The 15,988-nt window shown below is 48.3% G+C and overlaps 1 protein-coding gene across 2 annotated transcripts in view; it reads right to left on the bottom strand.

The window, feature by feature from the left end:
* Positions 1-15,988, bottom strand: part of LOC121439279 (integrin alpha-6) — a 67,038-nt gene that overhangs the window by 37,450 nt on the left and 13,600 nt on the right. The window lies entirely within an intron of this gene.

Here is a 15,988-nt window from a genome sequence, read left to right as displayed (position 1 = left end):
GAGCAGCGCCTAAGTCAATCTCACATCCTCATTTCTGCTATTTCACCCCCAGAGGGGCTGGCCCTGTGTCAGGTTTACAACCTCTGGGGTCTGCTTGACAAAGGAACACACAGTGCGAGAGAGATAGAGAGAAAGAACACACACCTGACCACAAGGAGAAGTAAAGGCTGGAAGTTGGGGGTACAAGGCTGGGAGTGGAAAACATGGCTGGGAACAGAAGCCAATACAAACAACAGACCCCCGTGAAGAGAGCACAAGTCACACTTGGCCCAAGAAGCCTGCAGAGCCAGGTGCAGAAGGAACAAAACAAACACCCTCTGCCCCCCGCCCCCCCACCTCTTCCTAGCTGGGATGGATCCCAGAAAAGGAGCCAATGTGCTAGCGGATACCACTGCTGCAGGTGCAATCAGAGTGAAGGGACTCACATCCGCCCAGGAGAATAATGGTGGCCTCCGTGGGGACAGCCGGCTGCCCTTCCTCCCATAGCCCCAGGCAGCTGGCACTGCCAGCTCCTACCTGCAAGTCTATCCTAGACCTGAAAAGGCGGAACAGCACACACCAAGGCACAGAACTGAAAGCAGAGACTTAGCAACTGTTCCAGGTTCCTAGAATGTCTCAATCAATAGGGGGTATGAGGAAGGCCAAGTTGCAGGGGTCTGTAAGGACCCACTGCGAGTCATATCTATCTGAGTAATGTCCCAGCTCCTGGTGGTGAACAGCCTTACATGCTTGCCAGATGGGATGGACCCCGTGCTAGGGAGCAGGAGAAGCGAGCAATGAGCTGAGCTACAGGCCCAGATGAAGCTAGGAGCCTGCACTCTCGGATTCGATAGGAAAGAGAGGCCTTGGCAGGGGTTAATTATGAACCCTTTGGGTTTCGCAGCTAGGTGCCAGTCAGGACAAAACCACCCAGCCGTGTCACTGATCCTTCAGAACACTTCCCAAGAAGCAAAGCTCAACACCGGAGAAGTTTAAAAGTGGACACACTGAGATAAAACCTGCTCCGTATACTGACAGAGTCAAGACCGATTCCCAACAGGCAGAGGGAGAAAGAACCCAGGCCCAATCACAGCTGGTGGGTAAAGGTAACCAACCGCCAAGCGGAGAATCTGAAGGGCAGCTCAGCCCACCTGGACCGTTTTTTCCCTCCTCTCTAACCACTTCCTCTTACACACACCCAAGGAGGCTAAGTGTGGCAGGTAGACTGCTTCCTGTTTACCCCGCTCCTCCTTCATTTCAGTTCAGGGCCTGACTCCTTCAACAAACTCTGCCTCCATCCAGAGCACATAAGCAATGACCTCCCGCTCACACTCAGGTGTGGGAGCGCCTGATCCATAACGTAAGCAGCTCATAAAAGGACATGGAGGCAGAGGCATCAAGTGGACAATTGCTCTGTGGAAGGAGTGCCACCAGGAAGTGACAGGGAAGGCAGAACAGCACAGGCAGACTCGCTTTGCCTCCAGGGATCTCATCCTGCCTGACGCTGCGACCCTTTAATACGGTTCCTCACGTAATGGCGACCCCACCCACCCTTAAATTCCGTTATTTTCATTGCTACTTCATAACTGTAATGTTGCTACTGTTATGAATCATAATGCAAATACCTAATATGCAGGATATCTGGTTCATGACCACTGTGAAAGGGTCCTTGGAGCCCCCCTCAAAAGGGGTGGAAAAGGGGTGGCGATCCACAGGTTGAGAACCACTGGGCTAGAAGCTGTAGGGGAGTGCGGTCTGGATGTGAGTGGAGCTGGAGGAGATGGTCCTGTGGAAGACTGGCTCAGGGGAGAGGTATCAGGAGGTCCTACAAAGCCTCAGGAGAAAGCCATCTCTTGAGCCTTTCTGGGCTCCGACAGGGGACAGGAACCCCAAGGTTTCTTGCAACGTGAAAAGCTGTAGCGAGGCTGGAGAGATGGCTCAGGGGCTAGCGCACAGTCTATCCTTCCAGAAGAGCCAGAGTTCAGAGTTCAGCACCAAATCAACCATCTCCAATTCCAGTTCCGGGGGATTCAAAGCCCTTCTCTGGCCTCCGTGGGCACCCGCACACATGAGGCTTATACACATACGACACACAGAGAAATAACAACACACTGCAGAGGCTGCCTTCAGCCACCAGCTTTCTCCAACCCTTCTCTCCTTCATCCCTGGACAGAGGAGGAAGTGGACTGCATAGAAGGAAGAAGGAAGGAAGGAACAGAGCTGTTGGGGGAGAGGGGGGAATTAAAGACGAATCTGAAGAGAAACCACAAAATAAGAGATGTGTGTCTATGAAGGCTAATGCCACCTGAAACGAAGCTCTGCCCGCGTGAGTCCATAGCATTCTATCATCCGGGGAGAGATGGAGAGGGGCTGACCTTGCAATGATCATGGGAGGCTGCAGGAGGGAACGCTCGTCAGCAGAGGGCGCCCTCTGCATCGCTCTGTATTCCAGGCTGCAGTGTGCTAATCTCATGCGATGGTTCCCAAAAATTCATGAATATAATCACCCCAACTGGCTTCATTTTCACAGTCCCTGCCTGGTTCAGAAATTAGCAAAAGAGGCTAATCTTAATCCCTCTTGGAATCAACTTTAAACGTAGAAGGTCACAGTTCATTAGCTAAGGCTATGTCCGCGAAGAACAAATAAATGAGCAAAACCAGACCAGTATGCAAACAATGACACCAGGGGACAACCGCCTACTGCTAATCTAAGTCATTTTTAGGTCACAGTGTGGGTTAAATGCTAAGCACATGTTGATTCTTGAGCTGCCAGGTGCCTGTAGGTGTCAGAGGGATAGCCGGTTCCAATCAACCCTTCAACCTGTGCCAAAAATCTGGCTTTTGCAATAATCCCGGCTTCCTCCCGATTTCTCCCAGTAAGGGCTTGGGCACCAAACTGCCCTGATGGTTCAACGCGAGAACCAAGTGCTCTTTGGGCACCACTACAATGACCAAGTCAACTCCAAGGGCCAGGGCTGCAGGACTGACCTATAGGAACAGCTCTGCCTTCAGACAGACAGGCTGAAGCTGGGGGTGGGGGTGGGGAAGTGAGTCAGCCTTGTAGGGAGGAGGGAAGTGGTGGAAACTGACAGACCAGCATCCAGAAGTCTATTCCTGTATTGGGTCCAAAGAAGGAAAGACTACAAACACTGTGCAAGAGTTTAGTTTGGCACTAGGAAGTCACTTTTCAAACTGCTTGCCCCAGAACCCATAGATGGCTAATTCTACTGGGTTTTACTATTTTCCCCCTTTTCTGAGGGGAGGTAGGTGGGTGTATAACATTTTTGAGACACAGTTGTCCTCTACTTTACCATCTTCTTCCCTCAGCCTCCCAGGGATGGATCAGACTTGAGCCACCATGGTCACCTTCCTCCAAAGTTCTAAAGTTGTGTTGAAATAACTCCCTGAAGATTTCATCATACTGGAAAACTTTGAAAGACAAGACTCAAGTAAAGAGATGGCCCAGTGGTTAATCACACTGGCTGCTTTTCCAAAGGACCCACGTTTGGTTCCCAGTACCCACATTGGGGGCTCACAACCATCCATAATGCCAGTTCCAGGGAATCTAAAGACACCAGGCACACACATATTACACAGAGATACCAGGCACACACATATTACACAAAGACACCAGCCACACACATATTACACAAAGACACCAGGCACATACATATTACAGAGGAAGACAAAATACTCATACACATAAAAATTAACTAATTTTTTTAAAAAGCTTAAAATAAGACGTAAAAACCACAGCATCATCTTTAACAGTAAGAAATAAGCTTTGTCATAGTGAAAGGTAATGCCAAAAAGGCTGCCGGTATCTCAGAATACGACATAAATCAAGGTCTCCAAAGGAGGTTCCAGGCAAAGGGCTCTGGACCCACTACCATGGTCTGAACAAGCTATTCTAAAACCCACCAAGTGAGCCACACGGCCACTCGTATTCACAACTCCCCCACCAACAGCTGGCCCACTTTCGTACAGCTATTTCAATCAAGTGTTCTAAACAGTGGGGTTCTCTTTAAACTTTAAAGACAATTGGAGCTTTGCTTCATTGTCTTTGGCAATAATTCATTTCCTTGAGGATTGAAGATTGCGCCTCTAGCTACTCAGCTCTGTCTTGGGAAATGTGAACCTTCTGCTTCATAAGAACAAGGGCACTATTATTGCTTAATTGAAAACACAGCCTTCTCGGTTCGTTTCAATGAAGACCCGAAGAGTCAGGCAATGGCCATTACCCAAGGACCTGTGTCACCAACATTTATGCCCATCTTCAAATTCAATGTCAAAGTAACAGTAAAGTAATAAATAACAATGGTAAGAAATTAAAAAAGAACTTCGGGTCGTAGCAGATTCTAAACTCATCCCAAGCCCCCGAAACTGGGCAACTCTCTTACTTTTCTTAGATTTAACTTCTCTTCAAATTTAGAATATGATGTTTCTTTCTTGAATAATCAACCAGCTCTGGGCTATGTTGGCCAGAAAGGGAATCTCATAAGCCTCTAAAATCTCAATTTCTCCAGTTAGAGCAATGAGGCTACGAGCATACTGACCCTTCCTCCCAAATATCCTCTTCTCTCCCCGAGTCCCATCATCTGCTGTCTCTCACAACCAGGCAAAGCCGAGTTACCTCTTATGGCCCCAATTCATTCCCTCCTTTCCACATAGCCAGGTAAGTACCATCCAGTGCTGAACCAAACTACACACGGACGGAGGACCAGTATCACAATCAGACGTCAGTTTCCTCAGTGGAAGTTGTGCCTAACACTGAGGTCAAACAGACTGGCTCTTCCCCTGCTTTATCAGTGCGGTGTGCCTCATGTTCAGACCACGACTTCTGTTTTCGGTGCACTTTCTCGGCGCCTTTCTTTCTCCTGACATCATTTACCATTATTGGAGTCTAGATCTCTTAAACTCCCGATGGTGCTTTGTATTAAATCAAGACCTTGCCCTGGCTCAGACCCCTCTTCCTGTTTTCCCGTCACTGGTCCAGACGTGCTCCACAGGATATGCTGGACTCCCCATCACTGTTGCCTGGGGTGATGCACTCTGACCTGGGATCCCATGCTTTTCTCTTGGCTGGACTTTCTTGCTGTCCTGACAGTACATGAAGGACAAGTCAAGACTATGGATACACAGTCTCTATGGGCCCTCACCTCAGATGGAGTCAGGGCATAGAATGCGGCTCTTGAAAACCTTTGAGGGTGGCTTTTCAGCTCCCCAGTTTACCCCGGGGCATTCCGGGATGCAGTAATCTGTATAAAAGCCTTTATCAAAGCCTAAGTTCTTACAGCCTCGCTCACATTGTGGACAACATACTCACTCTCAGGACACGCCCCCTATCGTGCCCGAATCACTCCGCAGTCCACTCTTCCATCCTCTTTCTGGAATCCCTGCTACTTAGGTGTTAGGCATCAGGGGTAATCAACCTTTCCTCTCTGTGGTTAGACAGCTTCTAACCATTCTCCCTGAGTTTCTACTGACACCTGAAGATTTCTGCAGTCAGGCCTGTAACCCCTGGAAGCACCTTCTCTTTGAAGTGTGCTTTTTTACTTAACTACTTTTTGTACATGTGTTATGTTCTCAAAATTCTGTGAGCTTCATCTGCGAGTTCTCCTGAAGCAGCTGCCGTTGTGCTTCTAGATGGCGTCTTTACCCTTTCCCTCGCTTTCCCATAGCCACTGCTAAAAGCTCCTAGCTCTCACCGTGTGCATCGTGAGAGCATGCAGGTTTTGTTGGTATTGTCTGGCCCTTCCTACCTTCTGTTGGCCACCTCCTACCCAGTATCAGTCACTGGTCACCCATACTCATGTAGGCTCCACCTGGCCCCTGTTGCATCATGGCTAACCCCCAGGTTCTCAGGAAGTTCATCCGGCACCAGACTGATAAATCGTAAGTGTGATAGTACTCAAGAGGTACGGCCCACAGGGTGCAAGAAGCCTCGAGGGTCCCGTCCTGATGCTCAGTCCTGGTCCTGGGGCCAACAAGAAATCAAAGCTCACGCTGCATGCACAGTAGCTTCCAGAAGGTCCAGCTGCACGGTGTCAAGGAGCAAGAGGTGCTCCTGACTGCAGCGAAGCTTTGCTGATACTGCTCACACCTCCTCTAGGACACACAAAGCCAGTATGGAAAGAACAGCCCATCTGTCACTAATGCCCGCAGCAAGAGAAAATGAAGAGACGGCGCCTGGCAGAACCCATAGATGAATACTCTCCTGCTGCGCCCACTCTTAGCAAAGCAACAGGGGCCTTTGCTGTTAACCACGAGGAGCTAAACTTTGCACAGAGTGGGAAGGACAATGACATCTGGCACGCATGGACTCTGACTCCTCGTTCCCAGCTCCTCTCCTATAGCATCATTGCAGAGCAGACCACTCTCATCCTCTAACCAGGCTCTGCATGACGGGTGCAAACTTAACCAGGCTCTTCCCTGTGAAGGTACCAGATGCCATCTGTTTCTGCCTTTTTAGTATTTGTGAGGCCTCGGCAGGATTTGAGGAGCCTGGGACAAATCTGGACAACCAGTTAGCTACCAGACCACAGGCGACGATACACTCGTATTGTAAGGAATCTGACCCTCCAGCCTTTTCCCAAGGTTAAAGGTCGGTTTCTGTCTCACAGTAGGTGCAAATCAAACATCTAAATGAACGCCAAGGGATGGGAAAAATACCAAGAATGGCATCTTGGCCAACACTGAATGTAGATACAATAATCAATGGAGACCATCTGATTGATCATTCAACTTAAACATTTAAAACCATATTCATTTATTGATACTTTCACTTGTATCTTATGAATTAATTTTATTCAGAATCCATAAGTTTCTTTGACATCACTTCAGAGAGTATTGTCTAGCTCAGTTTCCTAGAGCAGCTTATATCCAAGATTCACAATTATGGTGTCCAAACCCTGGGAATTAGTATGGGTTGCAAACTAAATCTGAACATGAGTCTCCTCCGAGTCAATTCTGAGGCACTAATTTTTATTTAAAATTAACCTCTATACTATACACAATTAAAAATGATTGAGATGTTTGGGAGCTAATGCGTTCATTACAAAAAGAACTTCATGATTCAAAGTGAAGTAATCCAGATGACAGTCATGACACAGAAAAGTAATTCTTGCTCTTACAAAGTTGAGGCAGGAGGATCTTAATTATGATTTTTGTGGTCAGCCTGGGCAATTCTCCTAAGAGAACAACTCTGTAAGCACTAGAGCAGATTTGGGAGTAAAATATAAATTCTATGTGCTATTCGACGGCAAAAGAAAGACACTTCCCAAGACCTTTCTAGAAGCTCTCCATGTGTGAGCAAGCATGTTAGGAAGGGGCCACATTGTACTGAGTTCCTTTGTGGTCTCACCAAGCTGTCCTGTGAAATAGTTCTATTCCTAGGCCTTACCAGGACTGTCTGTATGCTCAGGTCTTACCTGGGCAGGCCTTGATCACACCTGAAAGTTCAATACTTACCACCCCTTCTTTTCCCCCACTCCAAAAAGTACCAGGTCGAAGCCTAGCTACGGTCACGTCAGCCCAGCCTCAGACATAAAGCTGGCTGTGACACATGCCACCCCCCACATCTATTCTATAGTGAGCACCATGCCCAAGGCCAGGCACTGTGTGATAGCAATTGGCTGTGGGTTCACAGGCACTGGCCATGCTCTGCCAGGAGTCCTATGGCCAGGCTTTCCCATGACCAGACAACCCACCCAAGGTTTATCTAGTCAGTCACCGAAGTTCCACTGACCTGGTAGGTATCTGCCCTCCCACAGCTAGGGCTCCTCAGGAGTCCAGCACAAGAAGGACCGGGGGTTAACAAGGAAGACCCCATCTCTTCACCAACCCATGGCCACTGTCCGTCTGTATATACACTAGCCTAACCAGAGCAACAGGAAATTTTGCCATTACTGCCCCCTCTCTAGAATTAATTTAGTCCGTAACGCCAGAGTCTTTCTCACCTAGGGAGAGGTAAAGGAGCCACTAAAGCCTGCCCTGGCCAAGCCACACACAGTAGGTTTCCCAGCTATCACACATATTTTAATTAAACTTTTACTTTTGAATTATTTTTAACTTTAAGAACTTGTCTCATGTTGACATTTTCACACATATGTCATTTTATCTTGTCATATTTTTCCCCCGTCCTTCCCTATTCCTAGGTCCCTTTCCACTGCCAAAATAGTCCCCTTCCTGCTTATATGGCATTGTGCATGTGTGCACACACACACACATCCATCTACATCCATGTATATATTCACATATTTACTTTAAATCTAAATCCCACATTTCTTATTTTTGAAAGGGCCACAGAATAACGATTACCCCCATATTTTGGTGACTGTCTATTGGAAGTCTGAAGGTACACCTGAGAACTCTGCGCTCACAGAGATATGCGCCTATGTCCATCATTTCATTTAGTTCTCCTTATTTTATCAGTCCGAAGAAATCATTTCAAAACCGCTTAAAGGGGACTAACCGCATGTGTATTTGCAAACCTCAAGCTTTCCTGCCAGGGAAAAGTCACAGCTGTTCTCAGCTATGGAGCAGTGACTTCTGTTAGTGTGGCATGCAGACCTGGACCTACCCCCTTGCCGCCCTTGGGATGAGTCAGATGACCACGCATATTCAAGGAGACACCGAGTTTGTTTTCCGTGGAGCTGTGTGGCTTAGGACACACTGGCTTGTCCTTTCCATTTTCTAAGCTGCCCGCCCTCTTTGCCTATTTTCAGGGCCAGCAGGACAGTTTCAAATCTCTTTGACCCCTTCTTCCCATTATGACGGTCCTTCCCTGCAATCACTGAGTCTATCTGGGTCATTGTCCTAACTGAAGGCAGCTAATCCGAAGGCATTAACCAAGCATGTTCACTGTCTTGGCTGAGTCAGGACACGGACACTGTGGGAATCAGCCTACCCTTCCTAAATTTCTAAAATGGCCCCTTTCTCAGATCCACACTGATTTCCACTCTGATACCAAGAACTTGAATTTTGATAATGATCTTAATAGAAGACATTTCAGGTTCAGTACCTCTAAAGGGCATGCTAGGGTTGTGGTCCTGGCCCTCACCCTCCAACCACACTGGGCTCCTGCGGCCATCAGCTCTCTGCTAGCCCGGGACTCTGCACTGGCTCCCCTTCCTCCAGGATCCTCCTGCATCCTCCCGTTCTTTGTATAAAACCTTCCTGACCCTCCCCCGCCTCTTGTTTCTCATTTCCCTTCCCTTCGCTGCAATTACCAGGGACAACTCTTGCCCGCTGTCCTTCCTCCCTCCCCAGAAGGCCACGTCCATGGGCCACAGGCCATCTATGCTGCCCACTCCCGGGTCCCCAGCACACAGCTGAGTGTCTGGTACACCAAGGACACTCAGTGAGCAAGCAAACCAATTAAGTTAAACAATTTTTTTAAAGTTGTTTTTAATACTTCACAGACTTAAAATTCTGAGAGATCTTTACAAGAATATCTCTCTTTTCACAAGGATGGAAATCCCACCTCAAAACCTACTGACTTTAGGTCTAGACTATATAACTGGTTATGTGAATATGTTCAAATACTGGACCGGGGTGGGGTGGGGAGTCCCCTTCACTGTCTCAGAATTGGGCAAGGCCGGCCTGCTACAGGCAGTGGTTCAGCGAAGACGCAATGCCTACTCTCTATTTTTGGTTTTAATTTTCCGTATCTAATACGCTGCCTTTTACTTACAGAAAGGCATTTGTGTAGTTTATGTACAAATCAATTAAAAAATTAATCCCTAAAAAATAAAAAAAAAGGTTAGCATATTATGCATTTGCTGACACTCAGAGCAGTGGCAAGCCCCTGGAACAAACAAGGTAAGCCAGGTTGAAGAGGGTACTGGGAACAAGTGTCAGGGTGTGGCTTCACTGCTGGTGTTCCAAGTGGTGACCCACAGTACCCTTTCCATTCTCTGTCCCCTTCTCCAATGCAAAGCCCAACTAGCTGTCATGAGAATACCCTGTCCCCTTTGATTATTCCCACTGAACCCCACGAGAAGAGATTTAGCCCACGCTGGAGAGGGAATAGACCTCCAGGTTTAACCTTGCATTTCCCATCGAGTTCAACTGGACCTCACAATACAATTCAATTAGGAACTAGACTGGGCAGGGGCTGGAGAGACGGCTCACGGGTTAAGAGCATTGGCTGCTCTTCCAGAAGTCCTGAGTTTGCTTCCCAGCACCCACATGATGGCTCACAACCATCTATAGTGGGATCTGATGCCCTCTATGGAAGAAAGGTGTATGTGCAGGCAGAGGACTCATAAATCTTAAAAAAAAAAAAAGTTGAACTTGAAAATCTTAAAAAAGAGAAGAAAAGAAAAGAAAAGAAAACTAGCCTGGGTGATGGAGGAAGGCTATTAAGGCTGATGTGCACATTAAATACTTGCCAGACTAGCCCTCACCCTGGCTAGCACTGGCAGCCTCTCTCCCATTGTACAGTCTCCTCCCTTGGGCCCTTCTTGTGGCTAACTAACCATTCAGCCACAATCCTTCTTTGCATCCCAAACCTCTCCTCTCCATACGCGGACACCCAGGAACCTAGTAGTACCCCCATTTGGCACCCCTCAGGCTGTCCAAAACAGAAGTCTGGCTTCTTCTCAAGCCAGGTCTTCCTGTGGTGACAAACGCACACTATCCACTCAGGCCTCAGGACAAGAGCCAGGGGCCAGCTCTGACTCGCTGCCCCTCGTTTGGCATTTCACCCCCCTTTTCTCAGGGGTTGCTTTGCCGTGAGAAGGATCCAAGCTGCCACCAGCTCAAACCTGACTCAGGCAGAATGATCTGAACTGGTCAGTTTGCCCCGCCTTTGCCCCGCCCTAGCTCACTATCCACAGAGAATCTGCTCTATTCTTCCTACACCTACAGTCACTGGTCACTGGGGCTCTGTCCACAGCCCTCCAAAGGCTCTCCACAGAGGCTTCAAGAAGGCTGTAAGCAAGCAGCCCTTCATCTGCCCTTCCAGCTCTGAAGAACAGAGGTGAGCGGGCCACCCAGGCAGACTTTCCTTGTCCTGCTGAGCCCACCGTCCTCACGGGCACTGAGTTCTCAGCAACTGTTTCCTCTAGCCGAGAACATCTTTGCCTTAGACTGGAGAGCTATGCTGTGTCCCTCTGTCCCCCTTTGGATACCTCAGGACAACTCAAGCAACCCTTCCTCAGAGGGGATCCCTCCTTCTTGGCTCTGGCCAATCGCCCCCCACCCCTACATACGGGTACTTCTATCTTCCTGTTGAATAATCATCCCAGCCTTACCAATACCTGAGATGATCCATCTTTCCTCTATTAGAATGCTACCAGTCCCACAACATAGGGACTCTTGCCCCTTGGATACAGTACCTAGGGTGGCCCTGAGCACTTCCTTGGCATCCGGGATGAACGCAGGTACATGTTGCTCATGCATCCCTCTATTTTCCTGGGTATGACTGGCAGAAAGCCCAAATGATGTACAAAGCACCCACATCTGTAGAACATTCGACCAACAAACCCTTTCACCGGCATTTTTATCTGACTATCTCTAAACCGCTGGAGGGTAGCCATCTCTGTCTCACAGATACATTCGACCAACAAACCCTTTCACCGGCATTTTTATCTGACTATCTCTAAACCGCTGGAGGGTAGCCATCTCTGTCTCACAGATAAAGAACCCAAGACTCAGACATTCCTGATGTGGGTAGGCCTTCAAGCCCTAGGCCCTTCCTGCTGAGCCACACTCTTCCAGTTACACCTGGGGACAGTCCCTCCACGAACCACACCTCACCATCCACGGGGGCATCCTGCTCCCTTCAATTCCCAGACACACCCTAGCAGCGGAGCCTCTGCTTCCGATGTCCGCTACCCACTAACACACACACACACACACACACACACACACACACACACACAGAGAGAGAGAGAGAGAGAGAGAGAGAGAGAGAGAGAGAGAGAGGTGGCCTCTTCCAACAATCCCCAGGCTGCAGCTCCTAGCCTTACCCGTAAACCTGCCTTCCACACCCTACCCTCATCTCTCTCCTACTCCACCCTCCTAACTCACAATCACCTCCTTGAGGGCAGGAATCTGGGCTTAGTTTTTAATAACCTCTAGGGCCAACAACAACAATTAAAAAAAAAAAAGAAAGCCCTTTTAAACTACATTAACTGGTTGATCTAGTTAGACAAGTCTGAGCTAAAACTTAGGGCAGAGGAGATCTACCCACCCCAAGTGTGCTTTCAGGTTTACACAGAAGCTGATAACAGAGCCACAGCCTCCCATATCAGAACACTAGAACGTCCCAGAGAACACATGCCCACCTCCAAACCAGAGCGAAGACGCTATTCCTGCACTAATAACACAAGCTATCCTGTCCGTGCTCTTCAATGCAGATGGTGCTCCGCTCTGAACCCGGTGGACCTTAGCGCCTCCCGCTTTAGACCTTCACGGATTCACTAAAGGAGATCCCAGTTTACAGAGGACGTGAACCTACCTACCCAGTCACATACTGTGCCCAGCACTCCCTCGCTCTCAGAGCCTGCGCTGAGCCACTAAATCACTAGACTACTTTTGCTTGGTTGGATAGCATCATTCAAAAGCTCAGTTAACCATTTAAAGGAACATTTATTTACAAGAGGTGATTATAATTAAGGCCTACTAAGTGCTTTATGACCTACACACCAGGAACCCCAAGACGTTACTTGTCTTTAACTGCGTCATAAGGCCAGTAATTTTGCTGTGGCCTTTCCAAAAATTCTTAAGAACCCTTTCCCTGTCTCCCTGAAAGAGCCTGCTGGGACGCGTCCCAGGGGCCAGTGACCATGGAACACTGTATAAGCGAAGCCTGCCGGTTCTGGTGCCTACAGGCATTATCTCTGAGCTAACAGCTGTGGAGCTCCCACATAAAGGGTCACCCAAGGCCAAATGTGTTTCTCTTACCTATAAGAATATCCTGCTCAGAAATCTCTGCCGCACACCTGCGTGGGAGTGAAGGTTAGATCACCACCGCTGTGATTCACAACTAAAGGGGCTGGGGGGCGGTGCAGGGTTCTGGTTCTACCCTCGCATCTGTTTTTGAGGCGACTGACCTCGGACCACCAACACCTGCTCCTTATCTCCCGACAGTAGGGACTGAGGTCATCTCTAGGAAAAGGCACACACCATCACACTAACCGCTGGCCACACTTAAAGTGGTAAGAATTCCATTTCCACTCTGACTCAGCACAGACCTAAAAGTATATGTATTCTGACTGATTCTCTAAGAAGTGTTCTCCGGCCGGCTGACAAAGCCACTCAGAGCAACAAGATGCCACCCAAGGGCTACAGTAGAAACGCTGTCTCTTGGAGTCAGGAAAGGGAAAATCGGAAAGTCCCCAGTTGTAAGTCTGTCTCCAAGCAACCCTGGGACTTCATTCATAAAGTGGCTGCCAGAGCTTGTCAAATGTGGAATTTAATCACGTCCCAGAGATCGGGCGCCTGACTTTGCAGCACATTATTTGTTGTAACTACTATTTGTTTTGTACATGGGTCCAGACTCTGAATTTTCCTTTCAAGGAGCCAGACTGGAAAGCTATAGACACTGGGCCTGTGACCTTCACACTTGATACAGCCTAGCAATCGTCTGCCAAGGGAATATTTACTTTTTATAATTGCTCACCATTTTAATATCTTATATTCAGTACACAGTAACCAGGAAGTCTGTATATATGCCGGCACATCGCAGCAATATCGTCCATGCCTGCTTTCTTAGATGCTAGCAAACAGCTCGCAGTTCGTTTTGCAAAGGAAGAAATAACTAAGTTCTACCACTTTTCAGTAAAATGTTTTTAAGAAAAACCAGGAAGAGATAAAGTCTATGTAACAAGCTCACACCCGGCTGAGTGCCGTGCCCACTTTAATATCTTCCAGGAGCTGAGGAAATCCAAATTTTTCAGTGTTTTCAAAAGGAAATTAATAGGATCACACAGCTGATTTTCTCACTGCAGTAACTGAAGCAACAAGGCTCGCAGCTGCGCCAGAGGCCGCTGGCCTGGGCCAAGTACAGGTTTCTTTTTTCCAGGGTAAAAGGCTTTTTAGCTGGGCATAAAGCTGCGCAGAGGACAACTTTCTCCAAGTCCTCCTTTTCCACCGGACACGCCACATTGGGTCCTGCTGAGTGGGAAGTCCATGGGCGCTTCTGAGAGCCTTCCGTAAGAGCCAGTACAGTGGGCATGTGTTCTAGTTCTGCTCTTCGTCCCTTTCAAACCCCCGGCCAGATAACACAGGCTACATCTTGGATAACAAGGCTGAGGCCCACTGGCGGAATGATTAGATAGTGAGTCCCAGTACTGAAGACCCGGGATTTTTCTTTTTTGCTATGCTGGGTATCAGGCCTGGCACACAGCAGGCAAAAAGGCTCTACCTCTCTGCCACATCCCCAGCTGGGCCTTTTCATTTCTCTTAAACGTAGAGAGTTAGAAGTAGAATACTGTGAACAGGAGCAAATTTAAACTCTACGTAAATGTGACAAAACCCAAATATAGTATCTAAACAATTACATTACTCTATGCGCTTGGATAGTCACAAAATATTCAGGGACCGGAGTGGTTTGGGAACGAGTTAAGAAACCCAGCAAGTACCTACTGCAGACAGACATTTCCCCTCTAGCTGCTGGGTTGTTGGGGGACCTAGGTGACGGAATTGGGGTTTACTATGCAGAGCGTGGAGAGAGCAGTGCAGAAAGACCCTCAGGCTGTCTGCGGCATATTTACTAGGCTGGACACAGTCTCATATTTTCACACCCAGTGCTGCTCACTCTCACTCCTATATCCCGAGCTCGTTGTCCGGGGGCCTGTTATTACTGAGATAATGCGGTCCATGACTGTAACAGCTCCATAAGCACCAGGTAGAACAAGACCATAATCACCAAGGAGTTCCAGGAGCATGTGTACGGCTAGCTAGGGATCAACGCGGTCATCTGAAATGGTCTACACTTTTAGTAGGCGCTGTTTTGCTCCTGTTTTAACAAATGAAGCTTGTCTGACGCAGAGCTAAGCCACAAGAGGCCACTCGGTGGTGGCCCACACCTTTAATCCCAGTACTTGGGAGTCAGTCCCATGCCTTTAATCCCAGCACTAGGGAGGAGGAGACAGGAAGGGACGTGGCTGGGCAGAGAGGAGACAGGAGCTCAGATGCAGTCTGAGGAGGCAGTCTGAGGTTTGGTGGAGACACCTGCAGCCTGAGGTGCAGTCTGAAGCAGTCAGAGGACGCAGTCTGAGGACAGGATCGCTCTTCTGGCGCGAGGATTCGGTAGAGGTAAAAGGTCTCTTTAGTCGCTGCCCACTTTGCTTCTCTGATCTCTCAGCTTTCACCCCCTAATATCTGACTCCGGGTTGGTTTTTTTTTTTTTTTATTAAGAACAATTAGAATCCGTGCTACATCAAGGATCAAGTGAAACAACACCCAATCACTCCGCAGAGCACCACCCTCTCAATACCAGCACCCTTGGGGGGCAAACCACATCCAGACTGTGTTTAACAGGAAGCAGTGGCTACCTCTAGCACCAGGAGGATGACTGGCTCTACACCAAGCACAGGAGGATGACTGTCACTTTACAAACTCTTTGTACCACACAACCATAATAAATTAAAAATATAATTAAAATATACCATCCGCTGATAGACATAGGAGTCACTGGAAATCTTGCAAAAAAAATGGCACAGGCCATAGAGGTAACACCCTTGTCATTGCATAAGACAAGCTTACACAAGTTATCTCTGGAGAGTCACCAACAGACAAAAAAAAAAGTCAAAGATTAATTTTTATGGCCCATCCAGAGGCCTGACAGCCAACAAAGAACACATAAACACATACCTACTCTGCACAAACGCTGTGCTGACAGTGATGTGCACAGGTAAAGCACAGCTTGGAAAAGACTGAGATACAAAAGCTGCAGCTGCTTTAAGGGGCAGGCACCCCAGTGGTACACCGCAGCAAAGCGAGGTGCAGCACAGGCAGGCAGTGAGGAGAGGCTTTCTGAAAGTCTGAGCCCCACCCC

Source organism: Microtus oregoni, unplaced genomic scaffold (assembly GCF_018167655.1).
Source record: "Microtus oregoni isolate MIOR12 unplaced genomic scaffold, Mior012 000060F_ref0000265, whole genome shotgun sequence".
NCBI classification, from domain to species: Eukaryota; Metazoa; Chordata; class Mammalia; order Rodentia; family Cricetidae; genus Microtus; species Microtus oregoni.
This window is presented reverse-complemented; position numbering and strand designations above follow the sequence as displayed.